General features: G+C 40.8%; 1 protein-coding gene across 7 annotated transcripts in view; it reads right to left on the reverse strand.

Annotated features, from left to right (window-relative positions):
- The window catches only part of SLC16A9 (solute carrier family 16 member 9), a 36,872-nt gene extending 12,013 nt beyond the window's left edge, over positions 1-24,859 (reverse strand). Inside the window, exons 1-3 of one of the 7 annotated variants that reach the window (XM_070752062.1) lie at positions 24,598-24,859; positions 23,663-23,760; positions 15,902-15,984 (exon numbers count right to left, since the gene is read on the reverse strand). The gene's annotated coding sequence lies outside the window, so the exon portion shown is untranslated. Of the gene's footprint in view, positions 1-8,633; positions 8,979-14,393; positions 14,540-15,901; positions 15,985-17,700; positions 17,768-23,662; positions 24,115-24,597 lie in introns of those variants that run through there. The other 6 variants (XM_070752061.1, XM_070752063.1, XM_070752060.1 and 3 more) reach the window with 6 other exon arrangements.
- Positions 24,860-26,500: the final 1,641 nt, after the last annotated feature.

A 26,500-nucleotide genomic window follows, 5' to 3' on the forward strand; every position in this document is an offset into this window, starting at 1 on the left:
GTCCATCTAGTCTGCCCTTATACTATTTTCTGTATTTTATCTTAGGATGGATATATGTTTATCCCAGGCATGTTTAAATTCAGTTACTGTGGATTTACCAACCATGTTTGCTGGAAGTTTGTTCCAAGGATCTACTGCTCTTTCAGTCAAATAATATTTTCTCATGTTGCTTTTGATCTTTCCCCCAACTAACTTCAGATTGTGTCCCCTTGTTCTTGTGTTCACTTTCCTATTAAAAATACTTCCCTCCTGGACCTTATTTAACCCTTTAACATATTTAAATGTTTCGATCATGTCCCCCCTTTTCCTTCTGTCCTCCAGACTATACAGATGGAGTTCATTAAGTCTTTCCTGATACGTTTTATGCTTAAGTCCTTCCGCCATTCTTGTAGCCCGTCTTTGGACCCGTTCAATTTTCTCAATATCTTTTTGTAGGTGAGGTCTCCAGAACTGAACACAGTACTCCAAATGCGGTCTCACCAGCCCTCTATATAAGGGGATCACAATCTCCCTCTTCCTGCTTGTTATACCTCTAGCTATGCAGCCAAGCATCCTACTTGCTTTCCCTACCCCCTGACTGCACTGTTCACAAAACTGTCTCTTTCTCTCCCTCTTTCCCCCCCCCCCCCAATGAACTAGAAGATGTGTGGCCACCTGGCCTTTGCACCTTCCATGCAGGTTGCGTAGCAGGCTTTGGGGCCTGGGCAGCTCTCCTCCTTGGTTGCCAACGTTTGAACATCTAGAAGGACCTCCAAGATTTGAACATCTAGATCAGGGGGTCCCCAAACCTGGCAACTTTTAAGACTTGTGGACTTCAACTCCCAGAATTCTCCAGCTATGCTTGAGTCGAACTCCACAAGTCTTAAAGTTGCCATGTTTGAAGACCTCTAATCTAGAAGGCTCAGCAATTGCCTGCTGTGCAGAAACTTCCTGGTGAGTCAGTGGGGTAACACCTGGGGTCGTTGATGTAGCTGAGGTATGCTGATTAGTTAATGGTTGTGGATTAGCATACCTCAGCTACCTTAGCTACATCAACGACCCCAGGTGTTACCCCACTGACTCACCAGGAAGTTTCTACACAGCAGGCAATTGCTGACCCATCAAACCACACGCAGCCACCAGTATTTATAGAAGGAAGGCAGCTCAGGTCTCGCTGTGTTCGCCCTAGAACAAGGACAGAAACACCAGCCTGAAGATGACGAGTGGGACCTCGTCGAAACGTCGCCAGAAATTTCCAAATCCTACACGGGAAGAAACCCGAATATACCAAGACCTTCATACCTGTACCCATGAAAATCTACGAAAACACACACACATATATGTATGTATGTATGTATGTATGTAGGTATGTATGTATGTATGTATATATTTTTTACATTCTACATATACACCCACTATTCTATTACTTTACTTTGTCGTATTTCCAACCCAACCCTTTCTATTTATATTTCCCCTCCCTCCAAATTCCTCCTCCTACCTTTAAATTCTTTTGCTTTTCCTTTCCTCTCTATAAATCAATCTCACTTACTTATTATTAGCCACTATGTATATATACTTTAACGCATATGTTATGAAATGTAACTCGGACAATAAGATACTTATCTCAATAGCAAAGACAAGCTTTTGCACAGTTCAAGACCTACAGTATCATTACGCATTATTTTGTAACAATATTTTTATTTCCCCACATCCTCTCGATTTTATGTACCCCCCCTTCCCCACTTGATCATTTGATACTTAATAAACTTTATTTAAACGAAAGAACGAAAGAACGAAAGAACGAAAGAACGAAAGAACGAAAGAACGAAAGAACAAAAGAACAAAAGAACGAAAGAACGAAAGAACGAAAGAACGAAAGAACGAAAGAACGAAAGAACGAAAGAACGAAAGAACGAAAGAACGAAAGAACGAAAGAACGAAAGAACGAAAGAACGAAAGAAAGAAAGAAAGAAAGAAAGAAAGAAAGAAAGAGGGGCCTTCCTCCGGTCCCTGGGTTTATACTGACCTTTATTCCTTCCTCAACCCAGCTGATCAACTTTCAGCTGTGTTTTGGGCTGATTTTAAGCAACAGAACATGCGCCGAAGCAAAATTGCACATAGAAGTGAAACATCCGTCACGACATGAATTGATGGAGAAGGTGCTCTACTTTTTAGAGTATATGATGCATCTCCCTCCACCCTAAAAGAGGCTGAAAATGTGGGTGTGTCTTATACTCAGAATGGAGTTTGTTTCTAAGCTTCCCCCCCACATCCTAACAAATTGCTAACAATCTTCCTGGTTCCTCCCAGCTTGCAGTCTTGTTTTCATTGCTACTCCCTCCAAAAAAGATTTTTTTCAGCCCTAAGGAGGTGCCAACCTTCTTCCCAGCCTGCAGGATTTTTTTCATTGCTACTCCGAAGAATTTTTTTTTCCAGCCCCAAGTTTTTACAGGCTTGTTTTCATTGCTACTCCCTCCAAAAAGATTTTTTCAGCCCTAAGGAGGTGCTAACCATCTTCCCAGCCTGCAGGATTTTTTTCATTGCTACTCTGAAAATTTTTTTCCCCCAGCCCTAAGTCTTTACAGACTTGTTTTTATTGTTACTCCCTCTGAAGATTTTCTTCTTCCATACCTAACCAAAGGATAAAATGATGTGCTGAATCTGACCAGATTAAGGATGCTATCCAGATGAATACCAGAAAGGTAGGTTTCTTTCTTTCTTTCTTTCTTTCTTTCTTTCTTTCTTTCTTTCTTTCTTTCCTTCTTTCTTTCCTTCTTTCTTTCTTTCCTTCTTTCTTTCTTTCTTTCCTTCCTTCCTTCCTTTCTTTTTTCCTTCTTTCTTTCTTTCCTTCCTTCCTTCCTTTCTTTCTTTCTGTATTTCTTTCTTTCTTTCTTTCTGTATTTCTTTCTTTCTTTCTTTCTTTCTGTATTTCTTTCTTTCTTTCTTTCTTTCTTTCTTTCGTTAGTTAGTTAGTTAGTTAGTTAGTTAGTTAGTTAGTCCAATACACAATGAGGGTTTTAGTGGGTATATATATATATACACACATAGTAAAATACATGATGAAGGTTATAGAGGAGATTCTCATAGTAAAATATTTCTAAGAAAGAATAGAAGATATAGGAATAGAAGAAAGGTATAAGAGATATAGTGGAGCAATAGGACAGGGGACGGAAGGCACTCTAGTGCACTTGTACTCGCCCCTTACTGACCTCTTAGGAATCTGGATAGGTCAACCATGGATAATCTAAGGGTAAAATGTTGGGGATTTGGGGATGACACTATGGAGTCCGGTAATGAGTTCCAGGCATCTACAACTCGGTTACTGAAATCATATTTTTTACAGTCACGTTTGGAGCGGTTAATATTAAGTTTAAATCTGTTGTGTGCTCTTGTGTTGTTGTGGTTGAATTCTGAAAAATACGGTAAGTAGAACCTACCCCGGTTCCATTTATTTCTTTGTGAAATGCTACCCACTAGAAAACAGAAAACTTGAAGCTCTTGGATTTTTCTGCAGCTAATTTTGACTCAGGGATGTGTATGGGCACTGAGGTGGGTCAGACCATCTAAGATGACTTTACCCTTTTGACCCCACAGTTGTTGCCCGGAGAATTTGCCCTTCTACACTGCCAGATCCTGGTTTTCACGAGGCAGCTAGCTAGAAATTAACAGAGTTTCAAGGGGAAAGTGCAAACTCTTCAAATGTGTTAAAAGTCCGAGCTCCCCCTCCTTAAGGAAGCTGGGTGCCCAGTCTTTATTCTTCCTTTTGGTGAAGGAAATACATTCCTGGAGAAGGACTTTGGATTACTGCTTAAATTAACTTGGAAGTTAACATGGGGCTACCTTTGAAAAGTGTTCGGAAACTTCAGATCGTGCAGAATGCAGCTGCGAGAGCAATCATGGGCTTTCCAAAGTATGCCCATGTTACACCAACACTCCGCAGTCTGCATTGTTTGCTGATCAATTTCTGGTCACAATTCAAAGTGTTGGTTATGACCTATAAAGCCCTTCATGGCACCGGACCAGAATATCTCCGGGATCGCTTTCTGCCGCACGAATCCCAGCGACCGGTTAGGTCCCACAGAGTTGGCCTTCTCCGGGTCCCGTCGACTAAGCAATGTCATTTGGTGGGACCCAGGAGAAGAGCCTTCTCTGTGGTGGCCCCGACCCTCTGGAACCAGCTCCCCCCAGATATCAGAGTTGCCCCCACCCTCCTTGCCTTTTGCAAGCTCCTTAAAACCCACCTCTGTCGTCAGGCATGGGGGAATTGAAAAATTTTTCTCCCTTCCCCCTAGGCTTATAGAAATTATACATGGTATGCTTGTTGGTATGATTGGTCTCTTAAATTGGGGATTTTTAGATTCCTTTTTAATATTAGATTTGTTACATTGTTTTCTTTATTGCTGTTAGCCGCCCCGAGTCTTCGGAGAGCGGTGGCATACAAATCTAAATAAACTAAACTAAACTAAACTTGCTGCAAGATAGAAATAAGTTGTCCTGCCACTTCTGTCCTTACAGCAAACATTCATGTCCTCTATCAAAAAGCTCTACACTCTTAATTTGCAACAATCCAAGACGGTTACTTCCAAAATCTCCTCTCTGGCTGAATAACCTGCTTTACCTGCGTGCTTCTTTCCAGAGAGATTGTAAAGGTCGATAAAGTTGTCCTTTTATACCTCCTTAGCTCTGGGGCAAAATTTCCTCCCCTGTACTGCAGCTGTGTATTATACTGGGATATCTAGAGCCATGCATGACATTCCGCACGAAGAAAATAATAATGCTTAAAAGCTGACCTTTCATTCATTGAAATACCGCGTTTCCCTGAAAATAAGACACTGTCTTATATTAATTTTTGCTCCAAAAGTTGTGCTACGTCTTATTCTCGGGGGGTGCCTTATATTTTTCAAATAAGACAAATTCACAGGCAGAAAAGCTGACACCCCCAAAGAAAGTGTACCATACGGCATAGTTCCCTCTAAGCTGAGCAGTGAGCAATCGCTCACTAAAAAATCATCATCAACTCAGAGTTTTTCAAACCTGCCCAGAAGCCGAGAGGGAAAGAGTGAGAGGGAAGGAGAGAGAGAGGAAGAGAGAGAAACAGATAGAAAAAAGAGAGGAAGGAAAAGAGAAAGAAAAAGAATGGGAGTAAGGAAGAGAGAAAGAAAATCAAAATCTAGTTTGAAACTAGCTCAACTATTTAAGTGGCATTTTGATATTGATTGAGTTGCCCTATTATGAGCTCACTGTTATAGACACACAGTACAGTATTTTATTTTGAAATTCTCTGCGGCAAAACAGGGTGGGGTTTTTTTGTTTGTTTGTTTGTTTGTTTGTTTGTTTATTTATTCATTCATTCATTCATTCATTCATTCATTCATTTATTTATTATTTCTGTGCCGCCCAGTCCCAAAGGGACTGCCGCTCAGACACTATACTTTTCCGCCCCCCCCCCAAAAAAAATAGAGGGAACACTGCCGTATGGTACACTAATTACGGTACGGTACCTGTCAGTATGGCACCCACACACACAAACGACGGCACTTATATGGTACAACAGTGTACTCCCGCTGTTGCAGCTTCTGGCCACCAGAGGACCTACAGTGTACGCACTGTAGTGGAGACTGTAATGGCGGTGAGACAGCAGCAGATGGTGTCTGCTGTACTGGATGGTACAAAGTGATGGAAGGGGCCAGCAGGGGATGCCACATTATTACGGTACCGCTATGAACAGCTTTGAATGGTACCGTATGTTTTTCCACCGTATCGTATGTAAACTTGACTACGCCTTATTTTCGGGGGGTGCCTTATATTAGCAAATTCTGCAAAACCTCTGACATGCCTTACTGTTTTTTCACTTTGTTGTGAGCCGCCCCGAGTCTGCGGAGAGGGGTGGCATACAAATCTAAATAAACATAAACATAAACTTTCGGGGTACGTCTTATTTTCGGGAAAACAGGGTATTATTTTGCTCCAATTAGCTGAAGCACAGAGGTATGGTCAAGCCACTAGGACACATCACCAAGTCAGAATATTTTTCTTTTCTAATCTTTTCCTTTTATACACACAAAAACCTAACATGACATAACATACAAACATATAATCTTGGGAATCCAACTTCCTATCTTCCACCCTAGAGCCTGGGTGGTGCAGTGGTTAGAGTTCAGCATTGCAGGCATCTTCAGCTAACTGCTAGCTGTCCTTCAGTAGTTCAAATCCCACCAGGCTCAAGGTTGACTCAGCCTTCCATCCTTCTGGGGCGGGTAAATGTGGACCCAGATTGTTTTGGGGGGCAATGTGCTGATTCTGTAAACTGCTTAGAGAGGGCTGTAATGCACTGTGAAGTGGTATATAAATCTAACTGCTATTGCTCCGAGTCTTCGAAGAAGGGTGGAATACAAATCTAGAAACATAGAAACATAGAAACATAGAAGATTGACGGCAGAAAAAGACCTCATGGTCCATCTAGTCTGCCCTTATACTATTTTCTGTATTTTATCTTAGGATGGATATATGTTTATCCCAGGCATGTTTAAATTCAGTTACTGTGGATTTACCAACCACGTTGGTAAATCTAATTATTATTATTATTATTAATCATCATCATCATCATCATCATCATCATCAACATCCCAGGAGACAGCAGAATTGAGGAGAAGCAACTAGAGAAATTAGTGAAATACGAAGATCTAAAAATCGAGCTGCAACGACTCTGGCATAAGCCAGTGAAAGTGGTCCCAGTGGTCCTTGGCACGCTGGGCGCATTGCCAAAGGATCTCAGCGGACATTTGAAAACCATCGGAATTGACAAAATCTCCATCTGTCAATTGCAAGAGGCTGCTTTACTGGGATCGGCAAACATAATTCGCCGCTACATCACGCAGTCCTAGGTGCTTGGGAAGCGCCCGACTGGTGATGAAATACGAAATCCAGCATAGTGATCTCGTTTTCTGACATAAGAATAAGAATAAGAATAAGAATAAGAATAAGAATAAGAATAAGAATAAGAATAAGAATAAGAATAAGAATAAGAATAAGAATAAGAATAAGAATAAGAATAAGAATAAGAATAAGAATAAGAATAAGAATAAGAATAAGAATCATAAGAATCATAAGAATCATAAGAATCATAAGAATCATAAGAATCATAAGAATCTTAAGTATAGCTAAAGATCAGTACAAAATTTGATATACATATACAGTGTTACCTCGATTTCCACGGGGGATGCGTTCCGAGACCGCCCGCAAAAGATGAATTTCCGCGAAGTAGAGATTCAGAAATACACCATTTTTGGCTATGGACAGTATCACAAGCCTTCCCTTAACACTTTAAACCCCTAAATTACCATTTCCCATTCCCTTAACAACCATTTACTCACCATGATTACTAGTACTCACCATTGAATAAGGCACTTAGTGATCCTGATATTTATAAACATAATTATTTATTAACAATAATTTTTTTTTTTGTTATTTATTTGCAAAAATTATTCGTTTGGCAATGACCTCATTGGGTGGGAAAAACCATTGTATAGGAAAAAAACCACGAAGCATTTTTTAATTAATATTTTTTGAAAAACCGTGGTATAGGCTATCCGCAAAGTTCGAACCCGCGAAAATCGAGGGAACACTGTATTGTAAATATTTACATTTCTAACTCATTCCATTATCCATTTTTTCCATCTATTTGTCCATATAACATATCTTATTTACTAAATCCTTACTTATCTTATAATTTATCTAACAATTCTTTATACGATATAATAATATAATAGTATATAATATTTAATTGTATAATTCCTCAATATTTAATCTGATCTGATTATTATATCACAACATAAGATATTCTTAGTTAGAGATAGCATTTATTAAAAAAAAAAAACCTAGGGAAGAAATATTTACGTACAAAGGGAGATAATATACTAAAGCAGATTCCAAGATGAGTTAGGAATCTTAGATAGGCAGTATCAATGTTTTTCTCCTTCCAACCATGCCAGACCCATTCTCGAATACAGCTCATCTGTCTAGAACCCACACCACATCTCAGACATCAACACTCTCGAAAACGTCCAAAGATATTTCACCAGAAGAGCCCTTCACTCCTCCACTCGAAATAGACTAACAATCCTGGGTCTAGAAAGCTTAGAACTACGGTGCCTAAAACACGATTTAAGTATTGCTCACAAGATCAAACGCTGCGGAGTCCTTCCGGTCAACTACTACTTCAGCTTCAACTGCAACAACACAAGAGCACGCAACAGCTTCAAACTTAATATTAACCGCTCCAAACTTGACTGTAAAAAATATGGCTTTAACAATTGAGTTGTCGAAGCGTGGAACTCATTACCGGACTCAATAGTGTCAACTCCCAACCCCCAACATTTCTCCCTTAGACTTCTCCACGATTGACCTCTCAAGGTTCCTAAGAGGCCAGTAAGGGGCGTACATAAGTGCACTGATGTGCCTGTCGTCCCCTGTCCAATTGTCTTTCCTTACCCCTTATATCATATATATTCTCTCCTTCCCATCTACTTCTCTTCTTTTTTACTTCCTATCTTTATATATATTACTTAATGTCTATTCTCTTTCATATGTATTGTATATTGGACAAAGAATAAATAAATAAATAAATAAAAATAAAATGTGGGAAAGGACCTCACCAGGTTAGGGTTACAGGAGTAGCCTCGCCACCTTATATTCTGACCCGCTTTCTACTTGAGTTGTTCCGCTGAAACATCTGGGTCCAGAAGTTCAGAAACTGGGTCTCCCCTGACGGTGGAGGCACATATGAATGCTAAAGATTCCTGAAGAACTTCCAAAGGGTTTAAACGATTCTTCGGAAGACCCAAAGGGGATTCTGGCAGCCTCGGGCGTTGAGTTGCACCCACCTGCAGCTGTTTCCAGGATTTGCGGTGGCTGCTTCTGCAAAGTTGCAATGGGAGACCAAAAGGAAGACAGGTTTGCCTTAGGCTCCAAGTCCTCTTTTGCAACCGGCTGCATTTGAGCTGCACAAACCAAAAAAAAGAGGAGAGTCTTCTTATCAAGTCCTCCCTGTGACAATTGCCTCAAGCCACCTCAGTCGACTTTGTCTCACATGCATATGAACACAAACATTGTGCCTCGAGCCCGGAAGAAACTTCTTTCCACCTCCAGTAGATGTGACTCAGGGTTGAATTGCTGTGCTCTTGGTTGTCCAAGGGGGTTTTCCTTGTTGATGCTTCCTGCAGATGTTTTTTTTTGCCAGGTTATCATAAGTGTTTATGTTGCAGATTGAAGGGCTCTGTGCTTCCTCTTGTCCTCAAGATTGCTTCCTTCTTAACTGATGGAACATTTTGTTTTTGCATAGAGAGAGGTGGAGCAACAGCAAAGAATTTTGTTTTCAGGAGGGGATCACCGGAGCCACCCTAGGTTTAGAAAGCTTAGAAGTACGTCGCCTTAAACACGACCTAAGCATAGCCTATAAAATCGTCTGCTACAACATCCTTCCTGTCAATAACTACTTCAGCTTCAACCACAACAACACACGAGCACACAAGAGATACAAACTTAAAGTAAACCGCTCTAAACTCGACTGAAGGAAATACGACTTTAGTAACCGAGTAGTTGATGCATGGAACTCACTACCAGACTCTGTAGTATCATCACCTAATCCCCAAAACTTTACCCTTAGACTATCCACTGTTGACCAATCCTGATTCCTAAGAGGTCAGTTAAAGCAGGGGTCTCCAACTTTGGCCACTTGAAGACTTGTGGACTTTAACTCCCAGAATTCCTCAGCCAGCTTTGCTTCCAGAATTCCTCAGCTTTGCCGGCTGAAGAATTCTGGGAGTTGAAGTCCATAAGTCTTCAAGTGGCCAAGGTTGGAGACCCCTGAGTTAAAGGGACCAGAGTGCCTTCTGTCCCCTGTCCTAATGTTTCTCTTTTACTAGTATCTTGTATATAAATATTATATCTTGGTATACCACCAATACGTTTGTGACAAAACAAATGAAATGAAATGAAATGAAATGAAATGAAATGAAATGAAATGAAATGAAATGAAATGAAATAAAATAAAATAAAATAAAATAAAATAAAATAAAATAAAATAAAATAAAATAAAATAAAATAAAATAAAATAAAATAAAATAAAATAAAATAAAATAAAATAAAATAAAATAAAATAAAATAAAATAAAATAAAATAAAATAAAATAAAATAAAATAAAATAAAATAAAATAAAATAAAATAAAATAAAATAAAATAAAATAAAATAAAATAAAATAAAATAAAATAAAATAAAATAAAATAAAATAAAATAAAATAAAATAAAATAAAATAAAATAAAATAAAATAAAATAAATAAAATAAAATAAATAAAAATAGTCCTTCCTTCCTCTGGGTAAAAATGTTGCACCCCACTCGATATGTGCTATCTAATTATCTCTATAAAAATCCAAATCAACAAATGATCTGACATACACATCAGCAAAAAGAATTAGAACACAAAATACAAGCTTGGTGGACGCGACCTTTTAGATGACCCTCACTCTGTCAAGGACCATGGAGTACTCATATCTAATGACCTAAGTTCCAGAGCCCATTGTAACAACATTGCCAAAAACGCACTAAGAGTTATTAATCTAATCCTGCGTAGCTTCTTCTCCTCAATATTATACTGATAACTAGAGCATACAAAACATTTGCTAGACCCATTTCCCATTACCCATTTCCGGGTCTTTTTTTTTTTCTCACATTGTCTTTCAGTCTTTCTCTGTCTCTTTTTTAAAATCCAAATGTACCATTTAGTCCAAACATTGTAATAATCCGAGTCTTTTAGTTCTATTGTCAGTTTCTCCATTTCTACATATCTGCATATTTTCTCAATCAATATGTTTTCCAATGGAATATTTTCATCTTTCCAATATTGAGCATAGGTAATTCTTGCTGCCGTAATGATGTGTAGTGATAAATATTATATATCTTTTGGTGGTTCCTTTTTTTTTTTAGTTATTTTGAATAAAATCAATTCAGGAATGTATGCTATTTTCTTTCCTGTGATCTGTTGCAACCAGTCATAAACCTTTTTCCAGTAACTTTTAGCTTTTGGGCATAACCAGCACATGTGGAAGAAGGTATCTACATCTTTTTTGCATTTCCAACAAGTCAAATTTGTATTTGGGTATATTTTTGCCAATCTAGATGGTGCTAGATACCTTCTATAAAACTTTTCCAACACTTGAGACTTTCAAGGGGAGATTAGACTGCCATGTTTCCGAATTGGTATAGGGTCTCCTGCTTGATCAGGGGTTGGACTAGATGACCTACAAGGTCCCTTCCAACTCTAATAAATCCACTGCTCAAAAAAAATAAAGGGAAAAACTCAAATAACACATCCTAGATCCGAATAAATGAAATATTCTCCTTGAATACTTTGTTCTGTACAAAGTTAAATGTGCACAACAGCAGGTGAAATTGATTGTCAGTCAGTGTTGCTTCCTAAGTGGACAGTTCGATTCCACAGAAGTTTGATTTACTGGGAGTTATATTGTGTTGTTTAAGTGTTCCCTTTATTTTATTTTTTTAAGCAGTATAGATAAAATAAATAAAAGCTGGCCTGTCCCTTTGTCAAAAGAGAGCCCTAACCAGTTTTGGGCTACAAGCCGGAACGCTAAATTGCACTCACTGCCACGGCTCATAAGTTCTTGCGGGATCAGCACAATTTTGCTGCTGCACCTGTGGAGGTTTTGGTGAGGTTTAACCTGCAGTTCCCTGCATGGTTTTGCTATCTCCAGAGGTGCAGCAGCAAAATCGTGCTAGTCCCGCAGGAACTTACAAGCCGTGGTGGCAGGCACAATTTAGCATTTATTTTATTTTATTTATTTATTTATTTATTTATTTATTTATTTATTAGATTTGTATGCCACCCCTCTCCGTAGACTCGGGGCAGCTCACAATACAATAAAAACAGTTCCTGACAAATCTAATAATTTACAATTTAAAATTTAAAATAGTTTAAAAAAAACATTTTTAAGCAGACATATCTACAAACATACCATACATAAATTATATAGGCCCGGGGGAGATATCCCAGTTCCCCCATGCCTGACGACAAAGGTGGGTTTTAAGGAGTTTGCGAAAGGCAAGGAGGGTAGGGGCAGTTCTAATCTCTGGGGGGGGAGCTGTTTCCAGAGAGTCGGGGCCACCACAGAAAAGGCTCTTCCCCTGGGGCCCGCCAACCGACATTGTTTAGTTGACGGGACCCGGAGAAGGCCAACTCTGTGGGACCTAACCGGTCGCTGGGATTCGTGCAGCATAAGGCGGTCTCGGAGATACCCTGGTCCGATGCCATGAAGGGCTTTATAGGTCATAACCAACACTTTGAATTGTGACCGGAAATTGATCGGCAACCAATGCAGACTGCGGAGTGTTGGTGTAACATGGGCATATTTGGGGAAACCCATGATTGCTCTCGCAGCTGCATTCTGCACGATCTGAAGTTTCCGAACACTTTTCAAAGGTAGCCCCATGTAGAGAGTGTTACAGTAGTCGAACCTCGAGGTGATGAGGGCATGAGCATTCCGGCTCATAGCCCATCGCTGGCCATCACCACGGTAGCCTATTCCTGCCTAACCTAAAACAGGCTCCACTGAGTTCAATGTGACTTGATCCCAGGTAAGTGGGTAGAGCAGCCTTCCCCAGCCAATAGTTTGCTCGCAGCTGATAATAAGTAAAATAATAAATATTAACACTAAAATTCCATTGGGGCCCAAATTGGAGAGTGAGAGGGGGTGCAAAATGTTTACTTATTCCTAAGGGGGGGTGTAACAGAAAATAATTGAGAAGCAGGGGCTGGGTTACTAAGGCCAATCAATTGGCTTTTGCTTGTTGGCTTAGTAACCAAGGGGCTGGAGGAGGGTTTCCTCCTGAAAGTAGTCCAGCACCTGAACTGAGAAGGAGGAAGGGAAAAAGAGGAAAGACTCCTGCACCCACCCCTCCCCTCTCCCCAAAAGCTGCTTGGTTCAAGGATTTCTGCACTGACCCGAACCGCAGGCTCCCTCGCGACGGCCCCCGTGGATGTGTTCACACACAAGCGCCAAACCACAAAAGCAGGCTCCCAAAACCACAAGGACGGCTTGGTGTCACATGCCGGGCTCCAAAACAAGGCGTGGGATTCGGTGTGTTCTTGGAGGGCGAGGTCTCCGTCCGGTCGCCCAGGCCAGGTGGGAGAGACGGCAAGGTCTCTCTCTCTCTCCCTCTCCCCTTCGGCCGCCCGGAGGGGCCCCCTTCTGCCGCCGCCGCCGTGCATGATGGGCTTTAAGAGAGGCAGCGCGGGTAGAAAAGTATCTCCGGGCGAGAAGTTGGGACTGAAGGGCCAGCCTCAGCCTCGCGCGCTCCCTCTCTCCCCCTCCTTCCTCTCTATCCTCTCTCCTCTCTCCTTCCTCTCCTCTCTTCTTCCCCTTCTCTCTCCCCCTCTTTCCTCTCCTCTCTCCATCTTCTCTTCCTTTCTCTCCCTCCCTCTTTCTCCTCTCCTCTCTTTTTCCTCCCTCCCTCCCCTCTCCTCTCTTCTTCCTCTCTCTCCCTCCCTTTCTCCACTCCTCTCTCCTTTATTCATCTCTCCCTCCCTCCCCTCTCCTCTCTACTTCCTCTCTTCTTCCTCTCTCTCCCCTCCCTCTCCTCTCCTTCCTCGTCTCTCTTCTTCCTCTCTCTCTTCTCTACCATTTCTTCTTTCTATCACTCTCTCGCGCGCGCTCTCTTTCCTCTCCTTTCTGTCCTCTCTCCTTCCTCTTCTCTTCCCACTTCTCTCCTTCTCCTCTCTCTTTCCTCTTTCTCCTCATCTCTTCTTTCTCTCTCCCTCCTTTTCCTCTCCTCTCCTCTCTCCTTCCTCTCTCTCTCCTTCATCTTTTCTCTTCTTCCTCTCTCTCATTCTCATCTCTTCTCTCCCTCCCTCCTTCTCTTTTCTTTCCTCTCCTCTCTCTCCTCTCTCATTCTCTTCTTTCCCCCCTCTCTCTCCTCTCCTCTCTCTCTCCTTTTTTCTTCCTCTCCCTCTCTCCCCTCCTCCCCTCCAGCCATTAGCATGTTTACTCAGAACCAAGCCTCCCTGCAGCCCAGCAGCTGCTGTCAAAGTCAGTTTCCCCTCCTCCTGGCCAATGCCTCGGACTACAAAGCTCACACTCCCCCGCCCGGTTGCCACGGTCGACACGCACCAAGCCTGGAACGCGGCGGCCTCCCCCCCCCCCCAACCTCCGCTCCGTTAAACAGCGGGGCGCCCTTTCCCCCGGCAAGCCGCCCGGGTCTCTTTGCAACCCTCCCAGTCCGCGGGGGCAAAAGCTGCGCCCGGCTCTCCATCAGTCCCCGCCTGCCTCGGCTTCTCGGAGCTCCCGGGGGCCGAGACCAAGAAGCCGGGAGGCAGGCTCGCCCCCTCCCCTCCTTCCATTTACCTGCTCGGTGCGCCCTGCCCGGTGCGCCCTCCGGCCTTTGGGGAGCCTGGCTGTGACGGGCGTCCGCGGGGCTCCCTTTCTGCAGTCCGTGGAGCCGCCGGCCGGCCGGCTGGCAGGCAAGCAGCCGGTCCAAACTGGTTGGAACCGACGCCAGGGCGGCGAAGGCGCTTTCGGGAGAGGAAGGCGGCGGCATCGCGGAGGCTCGAGCGGCGCTGCTCCGCCCGCTCGCTCGCTCGTTCGCCAGAAAGGGGCCCGGTCGCCTTTGCCTTGCGCGCAGCCCCAGCTGGGCTCTAGCCTTGCGCGCTTGGAGAGCCCCGCGCCTGGCAGCGCATCCTTTGCGCTTGGCAGCTGCTCTCTCGGCCCGGACCCCTTTTTTCCCCCTTCTCTTCCCAAGCCCTTTGCCCGAACCGCTCCCCCCTTTGAGTCGAGGGGGCGATCCTAGGAAATGAGCCCCTTGGGGAGGTTTGGAAGGCCGGGTTGAAAGGGGCGAGGCTCTCGCCCTTTGGGTTCCTCCAGGAGAGCTATGCCCCCATGGCTAAGTTATAGGAGCCACCCCACCCCACTCCAGCTAAGTCTCTCTCTTTTAATGTTTATTAATTTTCATGGAATAAAAAGAATAGATCTCATAGTTGTTTACAGATCATAACCCATGTCCATTACATTTTAAGTTTACAATTCATTGTGCTACATATTCAGTAGATAATAAATATTTAGATACATCTGTAGTAAATAAGACAAGAAAGAGAGGGGTGCAATACTGTAGGTAGGTAGGTAGGCAGGCAGGCAGGCAGGTAGCTAGGTAGGTAGCTAGGTGGATAGATAGATAGATAGATAGATAGATAGATAGATAGATAGATAGATAGATAGATAGATAGATAGATAGATAGATAGATAGATAGATAGATAGATAGATAGATAGATAGATAGATAGATAGATAGATAGATAGATAGATAGATAGATAGATAGATAGATAAATAGATAGATAGATAGATAAACAGTAAATGTAAATATCTCTTATTCTAACTAGTAAAGAAATAGCTATACTTATAGGTGCTTGATTTGCCTATCTCTATTGTTCAACTCTATATTGTGTAAATTTTTAATTTTTAAATACACTGACACCCTATATCGTTATATTTGTTTCTATTTTGGATCCATTCATACCACATATGCCAACTAATGGCTAACTCTTGGCAGGAACTGCTGCCCCCCCCCCCCATAACATCCTTCTGTAGGTGCCCAAAGAATCAGCATAAATCTTATTATATATTATTTATTTAATAATTAAATTTGTATGCCGCCCACTCCCCCGAAGGACTCTGGGCAGCTTACAACAATAAAATAGTGTAAAAAAAAAAATCACATTAATTGCAGTCGTACCATATCCTGCATTATACCATATCTTTCTGAAGACCTGGCTTTCTTGAAAGCAGAATCCCCCCCCCCTTCTTCTTCCTCTCTTCCCTGCCTCTGGTTCCTTCTCTTCCTCGTCCCTTCTTCTTCTTACCTGGAGTCCTTCAGCTAAGGTTGAGGTTGGAGAGGACTTGGTGACCAGCCATTATTTGAGCTGCTCCAATTCAAGAGATGTGTCTGAAAACAAGATTTGGCAACCTGAGCTAGATCCCAATGATTACTTGAGAATTTTGGGTATCTCTTATTAAAAATATAGTTTATTGGTTTTTTAAGAAAAGGAGAAAAAGAAAAAAAGGGGGGGAATAGGGATGCAAAAAGTAAGGGCGATACAGAACAATAGACATATTTCAGCATAAGATATTTAACTTATATATCAGTTTTAAACATTTAACTGTACATTTTCATGTTGTACTTAAATTTTTAACGTTTTATGGTTTCGTATCTATAGATTTACTTAGCAATATATTAGTATGCTTAGATAAGATAAGATAGGATTTGGTGGGGAAAGGGGAAGGGGTGATATCTACGGTATAGCAGGCATATGTCGTTTAACGACATAGAATCATAGAAACATAGAAGACTGACGGCAGAAAAAGACCTCATGATCCATCTAGTCTGCTCTTATACTATTTCCTGTATTTTATCTTAAAATGGATATATGTTTATCCCAGGCATGTTTAAATTCAGTTACTGTGGATTTACCAACCACATCTGCTGGAAGTTTGTTCCAAGGATCTACTACTCTTTCAGTCAAATAATATTTTCTCACGTTGCTTTTGATCTTTCCCCCAACTAACTTCAGATTGTGTCCCCTTGTTCTTGTGTTCACTTTCCTATTAAAAACACTTCCCTCCTGAACCTTATTTAACCCTTTAACATATTTAAATGTTTCAATCATGTCCCCCCTTTCCCTTCTGTCCTCCAGACTATACAGATTGAGTTCATTAAGTCTTTCCTGATACGTTTTATGCTTAAGACCTTCCACCATTCTTGTAGCCCGTCTTCGGACCCGCTCAATTTTGTCAATATCTTTTTGTAGGTGAGGTCTCCAGAACTGAACACAGTATTCCAAATGTGGTCTCACCAGCGCTCTATATAAGGGGACCACAATCTCCCTCTTCCTGCTTGTTATACCTCTAGCTATGCAGCCAAGCATCCTACTTGCTTTTCCTACTGCCCGACCACACTGCTCACCCATTTTGAGACTGTCAGAAATCACTACCCCTAAATCCTTCTCTTCTGAAGTTTATGCTAACACAGAACTGCCAATGCAATACTGTACTCAGATTGAGGATTCCTTTTCCCCAAGTGCATTATTTTACATTTGGAAACATTAAACTGCAGTTTCTATTGCTTTGACCATTTATCTAGTAAAGCTAAATCATTTACCATATTACAGACCCCTCCAGGAATATCAACCCTATTGCACACTTTAGAGTCATCAGCAAATAGGCAAACCTTCCCTACCAAACCTTCCCCATATTTTTAAATTATAATGTTATGGTTGTGGGTGTGTATATTGAGGATGGTTGAATGTTACATTGTTAGTAGATTATAGATAGATATCAGAGGAATTGAACTCAGACAGAAGATCTAGTTTGTATTTGGTCTATGGTTTTTGTCATTTTTGTTGTTGTATTTATTTTTTTCCTTTGGTGCCGAGTAAGGACTAACTTATGCCCAACAATGGAAAGAAAAAAACATCCCAACAACTTTAACTATTATTAGTAAAATTATGGAATGTGCTGAACTATCCAAAATGACAATGGAAATACAAAATAAGAACGAATCTGAGTTCTACAAGGCCTGGGAGAAGTGGTACAGATGGCTATCCAAGACTAATGACAATAAAACAAAAATCAACTGAGAATTTTGGGGATCTCTTTAGCCTACCATTCGGTGGTCATCAGGGTTTATGGGAGACCAGGTCTGATGACTTCAGCTGCTCAAGAAACAGACTCTATGAGTGGATTGAAAATAAAAAAATGGATAAAATACTTAATGTGAAAGAGATAAAGGAATGAGAAATGCGATTGAGAGAACCTGATTGACAGAGAGGAAAGGAGGCAGCAATAGACAAATATGTGACATATACTTAAGTGTAAACTAGAATATTGCTTGAAATAGAATTGAAGAACTAAGAAAATGATTATTAGAATTGAAAAATGAAGAAAAATGGCTTAGTCTGTCGGCGTTTTTCAGATTAAAATTAGCTATTGAAATTATACACTGCTCTAAAAAATAAATGGAGCACTTAAACAACACAATATAACTCCAAGTAAATCAAACTTCTGTGAAATCAAACTGTCCACTTAGGAAGCAACACTGATTGACAATCATTTTCACATGCTGTTGTCCACATTAAACTTTGTACAGAACAAAGTATTCAATGAGAATATTTCATTCATTCCGATCTAGGATGTGCTATTTGAGTGTCCCCTTTATTTTTTGAGCAATATATTTTAGATTGTTTATATAAAGTTTTCTTTTAGGTTTTTTTCTTAGACAAACTGTATAATCACTGATTTGAAATGTGATTTAGGATATTTTACTAATTTTTATACAAGAGACTTCACAAACATATTGTTATTCATTGAAGGTGTATGTTTTGTTATGTATTGTATGTTTGCTTTTAAGGTGGAGAAAAATTTAAAAAAATATATACTCAAAGAATCAGAAACTCCTATGGATCAGAAAGCAGAAAATAGAGTCAGTGAATGAGTACAGGAGAGTAGCTACAATGGGTAAAGCCAAACACAAGAGATTTACACAGAACTCTAAAAGTTTTCCCTCTGTGCCTCATAAATCTTCTTTCTCTCTTCCCCTTCTCTTCCTATCCCAGGTATGTTTGTTTATTGGGTCTTGGATTCCAGATGATGAGTAAATAAATATGGACTCTGATTCTGAGAAATGGTGGAGGCAGGATCCTTCAACACCAGCAGCAATAAAAGAGGAAGTAAAGAAGTAGTAGTGATGGAGGAGACACTGGGTGGGGGAAAAGTCCATTGACTCCTTAGATCAGGGCTCTCCAAAGTTGGCAACTTTTAAAAGTTGTGAACTTCAGTTGAAGAGCCCTGTGTTAGATGACCAGCTGTTTGCTTTTTAAGAAAACATTTAAAAAAATAGAGAAATGAGGTTTAAAATAGGTTAACCAACTCCCCCCAGAAATTAGAATTGCCCCCACCCTCCTTGCCTTTCGTAAGCTACTTAAAACCCACCTCTGCCGCCAGGCATGGGGGAATTGAGATACAGTACTCTTTCCCCCTAGGCCTTTACAATTTTATGCATGGTATGGTCTTAAGCATAAAACGTATCAGGAAAGACTTAATGAACTTAATCTGTATAGTCTGGAGGACAGAAGGAAAAGGGGGGACATGATCGAAACATTTAAATATATTAAAGGGTTAAATAAAATACAGAAAATACCGTAGTATAAGGGCAGACTAGGTGGATCATGAGGTCTTTTTCTGCCATCAGACTTCTATGTTTCTATGTTTCTATGTCTGTATGTATGTTTGGCTTTTATATTAATGGGTTTTTAATCATTTTTAGTATTGGATTATTATTGTACACTGTCTTGTTATAGCTGTTAGCCGCCCCGAGTCTCCGGAGAGGGGCGGCATACAAATCCAATAAATGAATGAATGAATGAATGAACGAACGAACGAACGAACAAACAAACAAACAAACAAACAAACAAATCCACACTGCTCAAAAATATAAAATAAAGGGAACAATTAAACAACACAATATAGCTCCAAGTAAACCAGACTTCTGTGAAATCAAACTATCCACTTAGGAAGCAACACTGATTGACAATCATATTTCACATGCTGTTGTGCGCATTGAACTTTGTACAGAAGAAAGTATTCAATGAGAATATTTCATTCATTCAGATCTAGGATGTGTTCTTTGAGTGTTCCCTTTATTTTTTTGAGCAGTATATATTCAATAAGATTAAATAGTTTTATAACACTGAATTATTATATAATATAATAATTCAGCATTATAAAACTATTTAATCTTATATATATATAATTATATAATGTAATAATTCCATAATAACATGGGAATGCAAACTTTCTGCCTTTCAGTCTCAGATAGATGTTTATGTTTATGTCTACATAGAGTCTTGGTCATCCCTCTTGGTCATGATTGCCCCAAAGGTGCTTTTTTCAAAAGCCAACTGGACCTTCCTTTCGCTTTTGCTTGAAGATGTTTCGCTTCTCGTTCAATAAGCTTCTTCGGTTCTGAGAAGAACGGAAGAAGCTCCTTGGATGAGGAGCGAAACCTCTTCAACAAGCAAAAGTGAAGGGAGATTCAGTTGCCTTTTGAAAAAAGCATCGCGGGGATGTCAGTTTATGCAAAACATAAGCAATCAGCCAATCAAAGTTGTCCCCAAATGACTTCCAAGCAAGCAGACTTGCCATCTTCATTGGCTCGCAAGGCACATGCCCTTATGACCTCGAGGTTCGACTATTGCAATGCTCTCTACATGGGGCTACCTTTGAAGAGTGTTCAGAAACTTCCAATCATCCAGAATGCAGCCACGTGAGCGGTTATGGGCCTTCCAAGGCATACCTATAAGGTTATGACCTATAAAGCCCTTCATGGCACCGGACCAGATTATCTCAGGGACCGCCTTCTGCTGCACGAATCCCAGTGACCATTAAGGTCCCAGAGAGTGGGTATTCTCCGGGTTCCGTCAACTAAACAATGTCGCTTGGCGGGACCCAGGAGAAGAGCCTTCTCTGTGGTGGCCCCGGCCCTCTGGAACCAACTCCCCCAGAGATTAGAATTGCCCCCACCCTCCTTGCCTTTCGTAAACGTCTTAAAACCCACCTCTGCCCCCAGGCATGGGGGAACTGAGATACTCTTTCCCCCTATGCCTTTACAATTTTATGCATGGTATGTCTGTATGTATGTTTGGTTTTATAATAAGGTTTTTTAACTGTTTTAATATTGGATTGTTATATGCTGTTTTTATTACTGTTGTTAGCCGCCCCGAGTCTATGGAGAGGGGCGGCATACAAATCCAATAAATAAATAAATAAATAAAAATAAATACCCATATTTCTCCATCACTTCGTGGACTGCATTGGCTGCCAATCAGTTTCCGGACGCAATTCAAAGTGTTGGTTATGACCTATAAAGCCCTACATGGCATCGGACCAGATTACCTCCAGGACCACCTTCTGCCACAGGTCCCACAGAGTCGGCCTTCTCCAGGTCCTGTCAACTAGACAATGTCGTCTGGCAGGACCTAGGGGAAGAGCCTTCTCTGTGGGGGGCCCAGCCCTCTCGAATCAGCTGCCCCTGGAGATTCACACTGCCTCCACCATCCTTGCCTTCCCTAAAAGCTTAAAGACCTATTTATGTCGCCTGGCTTGGGGTCATTAGACCCTAGTCACCTGGCCAATGAGTGCAGTATGTTTTGCTGTGTGAATGGTAATGAATGATTTTAAATCTTATTAGAGTTTTTTAAAAGTTTTTTAGTTATATTAATTGGATTTTTAGATATGTATAGGGTATATTGTTTTTGGCATGTTGTGAGCTACCCCAAGTCCTTGGGGAGGGGCAGCATACAAATCCAATCAATCAATCAATCAAGGACTGGAGAGCACCAGGGTGGGCTACCCACTGGTCAGAACTACCAATTAGCCTGAACCAGTCTGAACTGGCAGCAGTCTACCTCTGGATAACTCCCTGTTGTCTCCTTGAGCGATAAATTGAAATGTTTCCAGAGAGAAGCTTTCAAAAACATCTATAAACTAGACCAGGATTCTGCAACCTTGGCCACTTTAAGACTTGTGGACTACAACTCCCAGAGTTCCTCAGCCAGCAAAGCTTCATTTAACAAACTATGTTACTAGCTTAACTTGCAGTCATTTTTTTATTTATTTATTCATTTATTTATTTATTCATTCATTCATTCATTCATTCATTCATTCATTTATTTAGTCCAATACATAATACACATTGAAGAGAATAGATATGTAATAATATAAGTAAAGAAAAGTATGGAAGAAAAGATATAAAAGTATAGGTGAACATACCTGTATTTGAAAGGAAGAAAAGATAAATGAGATAAGGAGAGACAATTGGACAGGGGTAGAAGGCACACTGGTGCATTTGTACTTGCCCCTTACTGACCTCTAAGCTAAGGAACCTGGAGAGGTCAATCGTGGATAGTCTAAGGGAAAAATGTTGGGGGTTAGGGGTTGACACTACTGAGTTAGGTAATGAGTTCCATGCTTCGACAACTCGATTGTTAAAGTCATATTTTTTACAGTCAAGTTTGGAGCGGTTAATATTAAGTTTGAATCTGTTGCGTGCTCTTGTGTTGTTGCGATTGAAGCTGAAGTAGTCATTGACAGGTAGAACGTTGCAGCATATGATCTTGTGGGCAATACTTAGATCGTGTTTTAGGCGATGTAGTTCTAAGCTTTCTAGACCTAGGATTGATAGTCTGCTTTCGTAGGGTATTCTGTTTTGTAGGGTATTCACTTAACAACTGGTTGTAAAATGGGGCAAAACTCGCTGAAACCTCGGTCTTACTTATCAACAGAAATCGTGCCTGCCATTGTGGTTGTATGTTGAGGATACCTTTATATAAAATATAGAATATAAGCAATCTATAAAACTAGGATCCTAAATGATTGTTTATTCTGATGGAAGTCTTCGAGAGGCTCCCATTCCTATCTTATAAATCTTTCGTTACTGCTGTGACTTTTGATTTAGGGTTAGCTGTCCTTGCTCTCTGCTTTGAGCTTTGAGGGTGAAAATGTGGAAAAAGGCTCCTTTTTTAAAAAGAGAACACGGCCCAATTTAAACCCGGTGGCATTTTTTGATTCTGTGCCCACCAAATTTACCTTTCTTGAATTAGGGCTGTAGGGAGCTGGATTTCCAGTCCCAACTAGAGAATAAAGCTAGTATCCCCTTCGCTGTTTGCGATAGACAGGGGGAAAAAAAATCTCTTAATCATAATTAAACATCCTTGGCTGCATAGCTAGCAGTATAACAAGCAGGAAGAGGGAGATTGTGACCCCCTTATATAGAGTGCTGGTGAGACCCCATTTGGAATACTGTGTTCAGTTCTGGAGACCTCACCTACAAAAAGATATTGACAAAATTGAACGGGTCCAAAGACGGGCTACAAGAATGGTGGAAGGTCTTAAGCATAAAACATATCAGGAAAGACTTAATGAACTCAATCTGTATAGTCTGGAGGACAGAAGGGAAAGGGGGGACATGATCGAAGCATTTAAATGTGTTAAAGGGTTAAATAAGGTCCAGGAGGGAAGTGTTTTTAATAGGAAAGTGAACACAAGAACAAGGGGACACAATCTGAAGTTAGTTGGGGGAAAGATCAAAAGCAACGTGAGAAAATATTATTTTACTGAAAGAGTAGTAGATCCTTGGAACAAACTTCCAGCAGACGTGGTAGATAAATCCACAGTAACTGAATTTAAACATGCCTGGGATAAACACATATCCATTGTAAGATAAAATACAGGAAATAGTGTAAGGGCAGACTAGATGGATCATGAGGTCTTTTTCTGCCGTCAGTCTTCTATGTTTCTATCCTCTTTCAAAAAATATTTTTCATTCTTTCCCTGAATTCTTTCTGAAAAATCCGTCCAGCAGTGTCCTCTGCCCTCCACCCGTGGCTGTAGAGAGCACCTCTGGGCTTGTTTTATCTTTTTTTTCCTCCAGGGGGAAAAAAAAATCAGTATTTGAGGCGAGGAGCAGGAAGATGGTCAGATAAGGAGAAGGCGGTAGGGGACTCATTTGATTTTGCACACTGGGAAAAAAACACAACCACAACGTCAGGGTTATCCAAAAGACTACTTACCACAATTCAAGGGCGAGGCTGTCCGGTTGGTCTCTAAAGGAAACTGGGCTCCAGTCTTTGAAGAACTGGTTTCCCAGTAGCAAGGAAGCCTGTCACTTCTGAAATTAAGGGAGTTGCTTGGAGCAGGGGGAAAACCCCCTTCCTGTGTCGTGAGTTCCCTAAAAACATCTGTCAGGGCCCCTTAAAAAGACGACCAGGTGGTCCACACGCTTGGCTGAGCTGAAGGCAACACCAACACCCCCTAAAAAAATAATAAGGTTTATTTATCTCATTTATTTATCTAATCTATAGGCTGCCCAACTCCTTCCGTTGCTTAGATGGAGAGAGCCAACCAGAACAGCTGCAGGAAACACAGCTGGGTTCAAACTCTCTTTTAGGTGCAGGATGAGTAGAAAGCAGGCTATTGCTCTGTTGAGGTGTACGTGTGTGTTTGTGTATTAGGTGTTTGGTCCTTTACACCAGTGATTTTCAACCTTTTTTGAGCCACGGCACATTTTTTACATTTATGAAGCCCTGGGGCACATTGAGCGGGGGGAGGGTGGGGGCTAAAAAATGTTTGGACAAAAAAATTCTCTCTCTTCCTCCCTTTCGCTCTATTTCTCTCTCCCTCTTTCTCTCCCTTCCTTCCTCTTTCTTTCTCTCTCTCCATCCCTCTTTCTTTCTCTTCCTTCCTTCCTCTCTTTTTTGCTCTTTCTCCCTCCCTCCCTCCCTCCCTCCCTCCCTCTATGTCTTTCTTTCTCTCTCCTTCCCTCCCTCTCTTTCTCTCTCTCTCTCTCTTTCTCTCTCTTTCTCTCTCTCTCTTTCTTTCTCTTGTCCTCTTTCTCTCTCTCTTGCTTTCTTTCTCTCTCTGAGCTTCGCGGCACACCTGACCATGTCTCACGGCACACTAGTATGCCACGGCACACTGGTTGAAAAACACTGCTTTACACACTCACAGGGGTCTTTGTGAGCAGCAAATGGCAGCCACCTGCTATTCCTCCAACAGCTGGTTTGTTCCTGGCCTTTTTTCCCTCCCCTTCTGTTGCAAGGCCTCCCCTCCTGCTGCAGTCAAAACTCGGTGGATCAGCACAGCTGAAAGTCTTTCCCTCCCTTCCTCCTCCTTCCTGTTGATAAACACCAGCGAGGATCTGGAGGGTGCAAAAAGTCAGCCAGAGAGAAATTGGAAAGTGGCTTCATGCTGGTGTTTGGCTGCTTTCCAGAGCCACAAGAGACGGAAATGCAAACATCGACAGACTCACTCACACACACACAACAGGGAGAGAGAGAGAGAAGCACCCTTTCTCAGTGTTGTTGGGGGGTTTTTTGGCAGCTGGTTCATGTAGGGTAGAGATCAGCTAAGGTGAGCCTGCAAGGGATCCAGAGGCGACCGCAAAGAAGTGGTGGGCCAGAATGAGTGGGGCAGTGGGGCATTTGGCACTTTGGGCAAAATCTCTCCCCCCCTCCCCCCCCAGCAACATAGCCATAGCACTTAGATACAGGGGGTGGACAAAATAATGGAAACACTTGACTTTTAGGCATCACATTTTATTTTATTTTATTTTATTTTATTTTATTTTATTTTATTTTATTTTATTTTATTTTATTTTATTTTATTTTATTTTATTTTATTTTATTTTATTTTATTTTGTTTTATTTTGTTTTATTTTGTTTTATTTTGTTTTATTTTGTTTTATTTTGTTTTATTTTGTTTTATTTTGTTTTATTTTGTTTTATTTTGTTTTATTTTGTTTTATTTTGTTTTATTTTGTTTTATTTTGTTTTATTTTGTTTTATTTTGTTTTATTTGGTTTTATTTGGTTTTATTTGGTTTTATTTGGTTTTATTTATTTTATTTGGTTTTATATTTTATTTTATTTTATTTTATTTTATTTTATTTTACTTTTACTTTATTTTATTTTATTTTATTATTTATTTTATTTTATTTTATTTTATTTATTTATTTATTTATCTATCTATCTATCTATCTATCTATCTATCTATTTATCTATTTATCTATCTATCTATCTATCTATCTATCTATCTATTTATTTATTTATTTATTTATTTATTTATTGGATTTGTATGCCGCCCCTCTCCGTAGACTCGGGGCGGCTAACAATAGTAATAAAAACCAGCATGTAAATGCAATACTAAAACAACTTAAAAAACCCTTATTGTAAAACCAAACATACATACAAACATACCATGCATAAATTGTAAAGGCCTAGGGGGGAAGAATATCTCAGTTCCCCCATGCCTGACAGCAGAGGTGGGTTTTAAGGAGCTTACGAAAGGCAAGGAGGGTGGGGGCAATTTTAATCTCCGGGGGGGAGTTGGTTCCAGAGGCCGCTGCAGAGTAGGCTCTTCCCCTGGGCCCCGCCAAACGACATTGTTTAGTTGAAGGGATCTGGAGAAGGCCCACTCTGTGAGACCTAACTGGTCGCTGGGATTCGTGCAGCATAATGTTTGAACATGTTCAAATCAATCCAAACTTGACATATTTTAATGTGTTTGTTTAAATTCTATTATTGGATATGTTTTTTTAAACTGGCTTTTCTTTTTCACAGAAATTTAAGGAAATTGGTTATAACCTTCTAGAAAGGGCAGACCTCTCAGACTTTCAGAGGCTAAATTGTTGGTGCTCGAATGGCAGGCGCTAGTGTAACAGAAAGTGTTTGGCGTTTCAAGAGGTCATGTCTCAAAAGTAAGGACTGCTTTTAGGGAAAACGTCCTCATCCAAGCACAGGTCTGGTCGAAAGTCGAAGTTGTCTGAGAGAGACTGTCAGACTCTAAAGCGAATTGTTAGAGCGGATCGCAAGACCACAGCTCCTAAAATCACTGCAGAGCTCAATAGACACG

Source organism: Erythrolamprus reginae, chromosome 5 (genome assembly GCF_031021105.1).
Source record: "Erythrolamprus reginae isolate rEryReg1 chromosome 5, rEryReg1.hap1, whole genome shotgun sequence".
In the NCBI taxonomy this organism is placed as follows: Eukaryota; Metazoa; Chordata; class Lepidosauria; order Squamata; family Dipsadidae; genus Erythrolamprus; species Erythrolamprus reginae.